A 13,183-nucleotide genomic window follows, 5' to 3' on the forward strand; every position below is an offset into this window, starting at 1 on the left:
GATCCCACATGCCGCGGAGCGGCTGGGCCCGTGAGCCATGGCCGCTGAGCCTGCGTGTCCGGAGCCTGTGCTCCGCAACGGGAGAGGCCACAGCAGTGAGAGGCCCGCGTACCACACACACAAAAAAAAACCTCTTCAGCAGCTATCTTCAGAATACAATCTGAGTTCTCTACAGGATGAAATCTGAATTTCAGATCACAGAATGCAAGATCCTTCAGGACCTGGCCCCTGTTGACGCCTCTGTCCTCCTCTTTCCCCACCCCCGACACCTGGACATTATCTTCAGCCTTTCTTCATGACTTAGTGTTCCTAAGTGTCCCTTTGGACATCTGACTCTTTGGTCAGGAAAGACTTTCCAATCTCCACCTCTTTGACCTTTAGGACTCATTGCAGGGCTCACTCTATCCTGAAATAATATGCCCATAACCAACCATCCACAGTCCCCTGCCCCACCCTCAGGTCATCTTGGTCTTCCCTTTACCCCAGCGTTCACAGCTCTCTCATAATGACCTGATGCCTTGCCCCCCTTCCCTGTGACACACTGAGACCCTTAAGAATAAAGACTGTATCATATTCTTTCTACTATCCCCCACTACTGCCACAGTATGTGGCACATAATAGGCACTCAATAAATATCTGATGAATGAATCAAGTGGTCAACCAATGAGACTAAGAGAATAAGTTAGTAATGTTGTCTATTTTACACCAAAACAAGATGCCGTAAGGGGTTTATCCACCCTACGGGGATATGATAGCCACAAGGAATGGACAGATTGAATCCTCATTCCAGGGCAACGGCTTCCAGACAGTGTTGGAACCCTGTGCAGCCATGATGGCCCGTTATCCCTGAGCATGGGTTTAGCATAAACTGTGGGTCAGCAGTGTCTGTGTTTCTGGTAAGCTGGTGAGCTGTGTTCATGAGAGACCCACTGTGGCTCACCTAACACCCACGCCAAACCCCTTCTCCCATGCCTTCCTGCACTGCAGAGACTGAGAGCTGAAAACCACATCCATTTCTAGAGCTCACGTGACCTACTTTCCACCAGATATTCAGAAAATGGAAGTGAGCAATGTGAGGTGGCAGCCATGTGCTGGGAGATCAGAACTAGGTGGCAGAGGTGCTGGGTGTTTTGGAAAAGCCGTGGTGGAAGTCCTACTCCCTGGTCCCTTCCACGGAGATTAAAAAAAAAAAAGTGTGTCCAAGTGGGCCCAGCAGTGGGTTTCTGCTCCAACGGTCATTGGGTGTTTCTCCTGGGTGGTTTCCTGACTCTTTGGTAAAACTGACGCCACACCTTGTAATACATCCCTTTATCCTTAAACTAGCAACTGAACAATACACCCAGTCACAAGGAAGCCTGCGGATTTTCCTTGGCAAGCATTCATCCTGGGGGGAGAAGCAGCGATGTGATAAACTTAACCCAGCAAGAAAACCTCTGTCATCAAAACCAAGACTCCTATCTGAATCCCATTAAGAACGAAACTGTCAGTAAAAATAGAAAGAACTGTCCACTAAAACCATGTAAACCACTGAGGCATAGTCAGCCCAGCTTGGCTACCCTCCAGCAGAGAAGAAAGATGGATGCTATACCCCACTTGGCTTCAAATTATTCTGCAGCTCTGCCATCCCAAAGGCTCCAAAGGTTTCCACTGGAGGGGGGGCGTCATCCCCCACCAAGAGATGGCAGTGCCCCATCCGATGTCCAGTGGGAGGCTCATTTGTGAGCTCAGAGGCAGCGCTCCCTGGGAACTCCCGGGGGTATTTGGACAGGGGAACATGCTGGGGTGCAGAGGTGAGACAGTACCTGGGGACCCCCATAATATTGGGGGAACTCTTATCTGTGAGACCCTGTGAGATTCCCCCCTGGGAGTTCCTAGAGATACTTGGGGAAGACTTGTTTGTGAACTGATGTATGGGGGTTTCCCAGGGGCTCTCATAAATGTCATCAAGGGGTCTCTCATCTGTAAGCATGTGTGGGATGTGCCCTAGGGATTCCCAGAAAGACCTGGGAGGGCCTTTCATTCCTGAGCTCATGGGACACATCCCCGGGGACTCCCACCTCTACGTGGGGGAACTATTGTAAGAATATGTGAGGCACTCCTGGGCTCCAAAAATTCAGGGGGCCCTTCCCAGGGGTTAGGCACTCTGCATGGTCAGTTTGAGGCAGGATCCAGTGAAATTTGAGAATTTTGACCCATGTGACCTTTTTACCCACAGGCCTGGGAGCATTTTGACATTCATTTTGATTACTGAGAACAGAACCCCTTCCCTCTCTTCCTGGGGGACAAACTTATTATTTAGGTCTGGCAATTCTTTTGTTGAGGTTACTATCAAAACTTGCTGGCCTGGGAGCCATTTTGACCCTGTCTGGTGACCTTGCATATCACTGTTGTGCTCCATTAGGCAAAAAGTTACAATTTAACTCTCAGAAGGCAAGCTTTTGTGCCGCCTTTTTTGGGACTATGTTGCCCTCTTACTATTTACAGAAATAAACGCAAGCTTTCACAAACTAGTTGGCCTGTGTGAAGGAAGGAGTGTGCAGGGTCCCTGGGAGTCCCGGGTGCCCCATGGAGCCAGCGCCCAGCTCTCTGGTCGACTGCCAGCGCACTTCTCTCCTCCCCTGACTCCAATGCCGAACACTCATCCCCTGCAAGTTCTTTGCTGAGCTGGGAAACGTGACTCAGAAACACATCTGAGAACAAACGAGACGAACAAACAATTCACACTGGAGGAAAACCAAATGACTACTAAACACTCGGAAAGGTATCCAACTACACTAAAAATTTAAGAAATGCAGCTTAAAACCAGCCACCATTACCACTCATTAAATTAGCAAAAAAAAAAAAAAATCAAATAAGGATACCCAGAGCTGGCAGCAGTGGTATAAAGCGTGGTTTTCACCTGCCACTTGTGGCGCTTTAAATTGGTGCAAACTTTTGGGAAGCAGTTTGGCAGTGGATATCAAAAGCCGTTAATGTGCTCTAACTTTTGACCTTGTTACTCTGCTTCTAGGAATCTATCCTAAGGAGAAACCAGATTTCTGTAAAAGGATACATATTAGAGTAATCACAAAAGAAAAGCTGAAACAGAAATGTCCAATAAAAAGAGAACTATTTAATAAATAATGATACATTCATATGGCAGAATATTAACAAATAATAAGTATGTTTTCCAACAAAGTAATTGCATGAAAAATTGCTTACAATATTAAGTTGGGAAAACACAGGGTTCAAAACCACATGGGACTATCTCACAAAAGGCTTGACTCCAAAAAAAAATCTTAGAACTAAATAAGACAATAATCCAATTAAAAAGTGGGCAAAAGGTTTGAAGATACTTCACAAAGGAAGTTATGCAAATGGCCAATAAGCACATGAAAAGATGCTCAACATCAGTAATCATCAGAGAAATGCAAATTAAACCAGTGAGACACTACTACACACCCACTAGGATGTCTAACATTAAAAATATGCATAATACTAAGTACACTGTAAAGACGTGGAGCAACTGGAAATCTCATTTATTACTGGTAGGAGTTAAAAATAGTCCAGCTTTGGAGAGCAGTTTGTCAGATTCTCATAAAGTTAAACATACTCTTACCACATAACCTAGCAATCCCACTACTAGGTATTTAACCAAGAGAAATAAAAGTATATGTCCACAAAAAACACTTGAACAGGAACACTCATCATCACTTCATCAGAACTGACAACAATCCAAATGTTCACCAATAGGTGAATGGATAAACAAATTGTGGCATTTACGTATAATGGAATATTACTCAGCAATAAAAAGAACACAGTATTGATATGTACAACAACCTGCAAAAATCTCACAAACATTACACCAAGAAAAAGAAGCCAGACACAAAAGTGTACTACTGTACGTTCCATTTATATAAAACCATAAGACAAGCAAAAATAGTAGTTACTTGGGGCTGGGTAAGGAAGAGGATGTAAGGATTGAGTGGGAAGGGACACAAAGGATTTTTTGGAAATGGAAATGTTCTATATCTTGACTGTGAAGCATTTGTTAAAACTCAATGAACTAGGGCTTCCCTGGTGGCGCAGTGGTTGAGAGTCTGCCTGCCGATTCAGGGGACACAAGTTAGTGCCCCGGTCCGGGAAGATCCCACATGCCGCAGAGCGGCTAGGCCCACGAGCCATGGCCACTGGGCCTGCGCGTCTGGAGCCTGTGCTCCGCAGCGGGAGAGGACACAACAATGAGAGGCCCACATACCGCAAAAAAAGAAAAAAAACAACTCAATGAACTATATGCTTAAAAGACATGCATTTTGTTTCATTTAACTGTATCTCAGTGAAGTTTTTTTGTTTAAAAAAAATGTAAGTAGAGGGCTTCCCTGGTGGTGCAGTGGATGAGAGTCCGCCTGCTGATGCAGGGGACACGGGTTTGTGCCCCGGTCCAGGAGGATCCCACATGCCACGGAGCGGCTGGGCCCGTGAGCCATGGCTGCTGGGCCTGCGCGTTCGGAGCCTGTGCTCCGCAGCAGGAGAGGCGACAGCAGTGAGAGGTCCGCGTACCGCAAAAAAAAAAAAAAAAAAAAAATGTAAGTAGAGACTTCCAGTAAAAAAAAAAAGGCACATTAACTACATGCACTCTTTCCAAGTCCCCACTAAATGACAGTAAAGAAAAAAGAGCAAGTAAGGGTCCCAATTTCAAAAAGATGTGGTCAAGTTGGAAATCTGATGGAGGAGTGGTAACTGACCCAGCAGGGTGATGTGTCCCTCAACCTACAGCACATTCACTGGTTGATTTGGCCAAAGGAAGAAGGATGGGGACTCAGAAATGCCAGGTGTGAATAAGGGCAGGAATGAAGCAAGGGGGTTACTGCAGAAGAATTAACTGAATATCTGTAGGTGGAACAGTCTGTTCTCATACCCCACCATGCTGTGGCACAGAAAGCAATCAAGTGCCCCCATGCCACCCCCAATAAAACATCAGTATGTTCCACTCTTAAACACACACACACACACACACACACACACACACACACAGAAAGAGAGAGAGAGATCAATATAAAAAACGCAAAGAAAATTATAGGAACCCTCTAAGAAAGTAAATCAAAATTTTAAAAAACAGGAAAGATAAGGAAATCAAGGCTCATTTGAGAAACTCCATATCCAAATGTTAGGAGTTCCAGGGAGAACGGAGAAAATGAAGAGAAGAAATGATCATAGAAATAATACAAGAAAAACTTCCAGAACTGAAGGACATGAACCTATAGAATAAAAGGACCCAAAATGCCTAGCACAATGACTGAAAAGTGACCTGTACTTGGAACATTATTGTAAATTTTCAGAATACTATGCCTGAAGAGAAAATGCTAAAAGCTTCCAGGTAGTAAAAAAAAAAAAGTCTTCTGCAAAGGAATCAGAATCAGGCTGGCCTCTGACTTCTCACCAGCACTGTAGGTAATGATTTCAATGTTCTGAGAGTAAATTACCTGAACCTAGAATTCTATACCTGACACAATAATCAATCTGGCATTACGGTAGAATAGTCAAGGACTCAAAAAATGTACCGCCTTCACACCAAGTTTTTGGAAGTTACTTGATGTATTGTACCCAAACAGAAGCCTAAATAAAGGAAAGCATGCAATCCATGAAAAAGAGGAACCACGCCAGGAAAAGAGTGTCAGGAAGCCTCAGCTGGGTCCGTGCAGTAGGCTCAGGGGCAGTCAGTCTAGACTGGAGCAGGATAGAGGCCCCAGGATGAGAGAGAGCTTCCAGAACAGCAAACTTCCAAAACAGCAAACTTTAGATTACCCGATTGGATGGAAAAGTGGGGGTGAGATAGAGAACTTGGTAAAGACAAAGAAAATTGACAACAAAAACGTAGGCAAAACAGAGAGCTGTCCAAGCAGCAAATGTACCCTTGGAGCACTGCTTGGCTCTGCAGGGAACCGCAGTGACATAGCCTCAATGCCTTACACACTGTTTACTGATTCTTACTTTTCCAGATGAACTTATAGGAAAGATGGAAAACTTAATTGTTGTGGACCACCATGTACATGTTGACATGGGAAAAGCCAAAGTACTGTAGACAGAAGTTGATCTATGGAATATGTGGAGGAGAGCTGAAAAAGGGGTGTGTGTGTGTGTGTTGTGTGTTTGGTGGGGGGCGGGGCATGGGGTTAATATCCTCCCTGTAGAAAGTGAAGGGTCAAAATAACTGTATACGGTTGATAGAAAATGATTAAAAAGATATGTTTGTTGCTTACAGTAAAAAGTAACCAACAGAGGAATTCCCACCATGCAGGAGACGAGGCCAGGGAGGCCACACCATGAGAGCAGGAAGTCTAGCAGATAATTTCTAACATTGATAAGCAGGAAACAGTGGTAGACCCATGTCAACTGGAGATACAGGCTGACATAACCACCAGAAGAAAATACCAGAAAGGCTAAAAGCAGCTGCCTCTGAGGATCAGGACTGGGGACAGATTTTCCTCCTGAGCTCTTCTACACTTGCCATTTTTATTTAACTATATTCACACATTACTTCACTAAAATTAAAAAAAAAAGAAACATTTAACTAAACTATACACAGCATATGGTTGCCAATTTTGTAAAACATATACAAATAAATTCATAGAAAAAAAAGACTTGAAGGAAATATAGTAGCTAAGTCTGGGTGGAAGTTTTATGATGTCATTTAACCTATTCTTTATACTTTTCCATCTTTCCAAATTTTCTATAATAAGCATCCATTATCTTTATAAACAGAAAAAAATGTTATATAAAGAATCAAAATGACATTTAGGGGCAACTTTTCAATGATATTGGAAATGAAGTGAAAGAAACAAATTTGCACATAAAAATGAATTTGATTATTTAAAACAATATGCATGAAAGTGGAAAGATTTAGGAAAATAATAAAGTAATTATCTTAGTGGTGGAATATGGGTGATTTTTTTTTTCATCTTATCTTTCCTTTTTTTCCCAACATATTTTTTTCATAATAAGCATATTAAACCAGGTTTGGCTGGAGAAGTAAATTTGATCTCTTCCATTGGCTTCAGGCCAAAATAACTATGTAATGCCTCGGGGGTGGTGCTGACACTCTGAAGGCCCTCATACTTGTGGCATTAACAGAACTAAATGCAAATGAAGTTCTCTGGTGACTGCTTCTAATTGAGCTGATTGGCTTCAGTCACCCACCCAGCATTCATCCAGGGCTTACTGTGTCCTGTGACCTGCAGGAGGGGCTGAGTGGGTATTGCAAATGGAGGGGGTGCCTGATCTTGTGTGGCAGACCAGTTTGCAGAAGAGAATAAACACCCACAGGTGAAAACAAATGGAAAATGTGCCTAGAGCAACAACAAACAACAATCTAGCCTGAGGGATGGGTATCCTGTCCAGAACAGCACCACCTTGGAATCCTTGGTGTAATCCTAGATGGCAGGTTTCCTCTCCCCTCCTCCAACAGAGACTGTGCGAAGCCAGTTCCCCTCCTCCTCCCCAGCCCCAGGAGGTGAGCGTCCTGCAAATATCCAAGATAAGGATGAATAGCAACAAACACCTGGAATTCTTCACCATCCAACCACACTTGACTCCAGGAGAGGTAGGCTTACTCAGTCTTCCCATGGAGAAACCAAGAAGCCAAAAAGAAGAAGGAAAATCAAGAGTAACCAGAGCTCTCTCTGAAAATGCTCTCCAAGGGAAGGCTGAGAGGTTACCAGTGTGTTCTCTGGCCAAGTGTGTCCACAAGACTTTCTGATGATGTAAGCCACATTTATTGGCTCCCAAGAGACTGTCAACAAAAAGAAATGCATGGCCTGGACAGGGATGCCTAGTATCTATATTTCAAGCCTCAGAAGTCCCTTGGCTGTCTCTGTCTCCACCTGCAATTGCATTAAGACCAAAGTAAATATAAAAAGATGTTAAAAAGAAAGTTTTGCCTAAGGCACCATGACACAATGGACATGACATTCCAATTTGGTGCCAAAAGAGGACTCACAGTTTTAAGGGAAGATCCAAAAATTCGTTATGGAACTCAAATTTCTCACCTACACCCATATTGAGGGCATAAAATGCTCTGGCTTTTAGAGATCAAGGGAGAGGATTTGTAGAGAAGATTAATTTAGAAAAAAAAATTATTGATTTGCTGTGAACCTCACCCCTTCCAAGAGGGAGGGCGAGAGGGGCCTGTTCCTTATCTCAAATCTAGTGAAAGGGGCTTCAGGGGGACCATTGAGAAAGCTTGGTAAGTGTCCCCTGTGACTGGGGGGACAGAGTGGACCCATGTTGGATTCCTGCCCAGAAATCTAAAAGGCAGAGAGACAGACAGCTCTAAAAGGCAGCTTTCTGGCCGCTCCCACCGTAGATGGAAGGAGATACTTCTGCAGCTTTGGGACTCACCTACGAACTCCCAGAGTGTGTCTGGGCAGGGGCACCTGAAAGCTTCCCTTGGACCAGATGTGAGCCAGTGGTGCTAGAGAGAGTAGGTGTGGTCACCTTGGACCCTGTCCAAGAGGGGCTTCCTCAGGGGTGAACAGTCCTCAGCAGAGAGAAGCTGAAATGATCTCCAGGTCCTATGACCTGTGAGAAGAGTTTTGTGATGAGCTGGAGGAGAGTGACCACCCTGGGCAAGAGAGCTGCAGGGAACAGTCCCAGTGATGGAGAGCTTCCTATGGACCAACCACACCCAAGAAAGAATATCAACCTTCCCTACTGCCAGTCAAGCAAGAGCACCCAAGCCCCCTCCTCTCTTTTCCCCTGCCTGCTCTAATTCAGGACCTTAATTCCAATTGCAGAGTTAGAAGAGGAGGAACTGAGAAAGAAAGAAGAGACCCTCTGTCCCCACCCCTTCACCACCCACAGGCTTCCCGCCTGTAGTAGCCCTAGCTATTGGGTTGTGGAGTATTACATGGGCCTGGGCATTCTAATTTCTGGGTTGAGACAGTGTCTGGTGACTTAGCATGACTGCAGGACTTTTTATTATCTAAGAGGGAGCAGAAAAGTCATGGAGCTGGCATGAGTTCTCCTGAGGGGTAAGGGAAGAACTTTCCTCCATGAGTACATTTGAAAAGGACAATGAAAATGAAAATAACATTGTTTTATACTTACATCTCAGGGATCTCGATTGTTCAAAGCCTATCACTCTCTCTGCCATGGACTCCATGGCTTCTCCAAAACCAAAGATCGCCCCTCCTTATAGCTGAACTCAGTTCCAATCCTTTATATACAGCAAGGGCTGGCTAATAAAAATACTCAAAGGGACAGAAGAGGAGGTCCCAGAGACAGTAAGGAGGATTGTGAATGTGGGAAACCCTGCAAAGGAAGGTGTAAGGCTGTTGGAGCAGCCATTACTGTTCTTAGGACCTGGATATTCTGTAGTACTAAGACAGGAGGTCCAGAAAGTTCTACCAGCTCTACCAGCAGCACCAAAAGGAAATAACCATGGATAGAATTACAGTTTGGGGGTAAGGGGGAAGAAGAAAAGAATGAAACTAGTATTTTGGTTAGCACTTTACACACATCAGTACTTTTACACACGTCATCTCATTTAATTTTTCCACTGTCATGCAAAGTAATACCATCATCTCCATTTTGCAGAGGAGACACTGGGAATCCAGAAATTAAGTGGCTTGCTCTTGGTCATTGTCTGTTTGTAGAGCCCATCTACCTTCCACCATAACAGGCTGCCTCTCATATTGTTAAATATTTAGACAGTGACTCTAACGGGCATTGTAATGCAAAGGGCTATGGGACGCTTGGCTGATGGCTCTATGAGTGATGCCAGAAAACCAATTTTCTACCAGGACAAGGTAGGCCAAGCCCCAGAATCCAGGCCCCTGCTAAAGCACTCCTTCCCACAGCCCTTTGCTGAGAGAAGCAGATCCTGGACTCCCTGACCCTCATCCCCAACCACTATGTTGACTGACCCAAGGGTCAGAGGCCTATGAAGGGATCTTATATTAGTCAGGGTTCTCCGGAGAGACAGAACAAATTGAGATTAGACATAGATATAGACATATTTAGAGAGAGAGAGAGATTTATTATAAGAAATTGGCTCATGCAATTATGGAGGCTGAGAAAGCCCAAGATCTGCAGTCAGCAAGCTGGATACCCAGGAGGGTTGGTGGTATAGTTCCAGTCTGAGCCCAAAGGCTTGAGGCCCAGGAGAGCCAATGGTATAAGTTCCAGTCCAAGGTCAGGAAAAGACCAATGTCCCAGCTTAAGGAGTCAGGCAGGCAAAGTTTCTTACTTAGTCAGCCTTTTTGTGCTATTCAGGTCTTCAACTGATTAGATGAGGCCCACCCACATTAGAGAGGGCAATCTCCTTTACTCCGTCTACCCATTCAAATGTTAATCTCATCCAAAGACACCAACACAGGCCCACTCAGAATGTTCTCCCAAAGTCTGGACACCCTTGGCTCAGTCAAGTTGACACGTAAAATCGACCATCATATGTCTGAAACAAAATTTCTATCCAAACAGGGACAATGGGGATTAACCAGCTCAACTGGATTCTCTCCAATACAGGGCAAGTCAAGACCCAGGTGTGAGAGTAGAAGCCAAAAGGTACACCCAGAAAAGCTTCCATGCAGGTGCAGAGTAAGCGGAAACCAGAGAAAGGAGAAGTTATAACAGGAGAAAAGGGCTGTGAACAGGGGCTGAGTTGGTTGGTTAGCAATGGCAGGAGCAGCTGCAGGAAGTGGAAACAGGAGTTGGGTCTCCAAAATGGCAAAAGCACAAGAATTCTTGCTGCTGAGGAGAGCCTACGCTATCCAGTCCTTAAGGCCCAGCAGAGCCTGCCTGTTCCTGAGCCATATTCCAATACCCAGGAAGCCTAACGACTTAGCTGTTCTTGCCTTCCTATGAGATACCTGTCTTCCTTCAAAACAAGCATCAGCCAATTATGGTCCGTGGGTCAAATCCAGCCTGCCACCTGTAGCAGTAAATAAAGTTTTATTGCAACACAGCCACACCCATTCGATTACAATATTTTCGGTTTTGTTTTTTTTTTTTTTTGCGGTACGCGGGCCTCTCACTGTTGTGGCCTCTCCCGTTGCGGAGCACAGGCTCCGGACGCGAAGGCTCAACAGCCATGGCTCACGGGCCCAGCCGCTCCGCGGCATGTGGGATCTTCCCGGACTGGGGCACGAACCCGTGTCCCCTGCCTCGGCAGGCGGACTCTTAATCACTGCGCCACCAGGGAAGCCCCTGATTACAATATTTTCTATGGCTGCTTTCACACCACAACGACAAATCTGAGTGGTTGTGACAGAGACCATATAACTCATAAAGACTGAAATATTTACCCCCTGGTGCTTTCCATAAAAAGTTTGCCTTCAGGTGACACTTATCATTGAGCTCTTTCTATATGCCAGATGCTGTTCTCAATGCTTTACTTGAAAATCTCACTTAGCTCCCACAAAGCCCCTGTGAGATTAATCCAGTCCACCCACTAACGGCGTTTTACAGATGAGGAAACAAAGACTTCAAAAGGTTAAGTAACGATTTGCTCCAGGTCAGACGTAGTAATGGAGAATTCGAACCCCACAACCTGATTCTGGAGTCTGTTCTTTTAACCACTGAAGCTACACTGCCATCCTGCAACTGTTTATTCCACGTATCTTCATAGTAAATTCCTTCTTAGAAGACAAGCATTTTTATGCCAGAAACATTAAAAAAAAAAAAAAAAAGATGGTTCTGAAAGGATTTCTTTTTGTACGTTTTTACCCAGTGCAGCAGCGTCCAGTGTAGGCTGATGGGTAGAACTGCCAAGCTCAGCTGTGACTGCGGTGAGTGACTTGCTGACACTCTGGTCCCCGTGATCTGGACAGACCTGCGCAGAGTGTAGCGGACAGTCATGGAGACACCTCAGAGGCTGTGATCACCAGTAGGAATGATCTTCTACTGTGTCAAGATAAGCCGAGGGGCCGCTACTCACACTCAAGAGTGTAACACAGACATCTGGGAAGGTATGAGATGCCCCTCCAGCACCACCACTGGCAGAGAAAGAGCTAGCCGCCAAGACCTGATCGAAGCAGGAAAAAATTAAGCAACTCGTGAGTTGTTCTTGGTTTCTGCTTCTCCTCACAAAATTTAACAGTCTGGGACTTATTATTGCTTTAAGGAGGGTAAGCAGGGATGTAAAAATATTTTACAGCAGTTACGTACCCATCAGTCAGAAGAGATGCTGGGCCATGGCAATGAGACAGGGTCCTGGAGACCCCCTGTGTGTCGGGTGTTACCCTTTGGTGACTGGGTTGTGCAGAGGTGGGCAAGGGCCCTGAGAGAGGAAGCAAGGACACTGGGTTGGGACACTTGGCAGGGGCGGGGGCAGCAGCCATTACCACCCGGTTGGAAGCATTTCCAATTTTGACCCACAATATGGCCTGACCTGTACACCTTAGCTGAATGTCAGCTTGGAGTGGAAATAGTCCTAGACTTTAACCCTAGAGATCAATTTAATTAGTGTTTGCCAAACATTCCTGATCATATGAATCACCTCATGTGCTGGTTAAAAATGCAACTTTCTAGGCCTCATTGCTAGAGGAGCTAGAAGTCTGTATTTTTACATCCACCCTATAGCCGTTATGATCTGATACATTCAGGAGACAGTCAGTTAATCCAGTGTTTCCCAAATACGTCTGGTGATAAGGAACAAATTCCCCAGCCCACCCTACCTCTTCTGAAGGAGAACTTCCAGGAGAGGGCCCTGGGAAGCTGAGTCACCCAGGGACTTAATCTATAATCAAGGAACATGTTAATACTGGAGGTGGGACCAAGATCTAACCTTCCCGAGACAGTAGTTTGTCTCCCTACAAGCCCCCCAAATAGAGTGTGTTTATTAACCATCTAACAATTCTCAAAACAGGGCAGGATTTTTGTGAGGACAGCATCTGCGCCTTAATTTACAGAGGAGCCCAGAGCAAGTAAAGTGAACAATTCCAGTACAGTGGAGCAAAGATTCAAAGCAGGGTCCTCCGGCCCCCAGGTGTAGCCCTCCTCTTCCTCTTCCTCCACACCCCCTCCCCAGCAGGAGGTCTGCTGCATTCAGACACACCTGCAAGAAGCAAATACACTTCCCGTTAGTTATCGACTGTTAAGGAAACAAAAAGCCTAGGTCCAACTGTGCCCTTGGGCACACTCCTGACAGTTCTTCAGTTAGCTGATTGCTTCCCCCAGCCTTCTAGAAAGATCTTAACAAGTTCTA

This window comes from Physeter macrocephalus, chromosome 11 (assembly GCF_002837175.3).
Source record: "Physeter macrocephalus isolate SW-GA chromosome 11, ASM283717v5, whole genome shotgun sequence".
NCBI classification, from domain to species: domain Eukaryota; kingdom Metazoa; phylum Chordata; class Mammalia; order Artiodactyla; family Physeteridae; genus Physeter; species Physeter macrocephalus.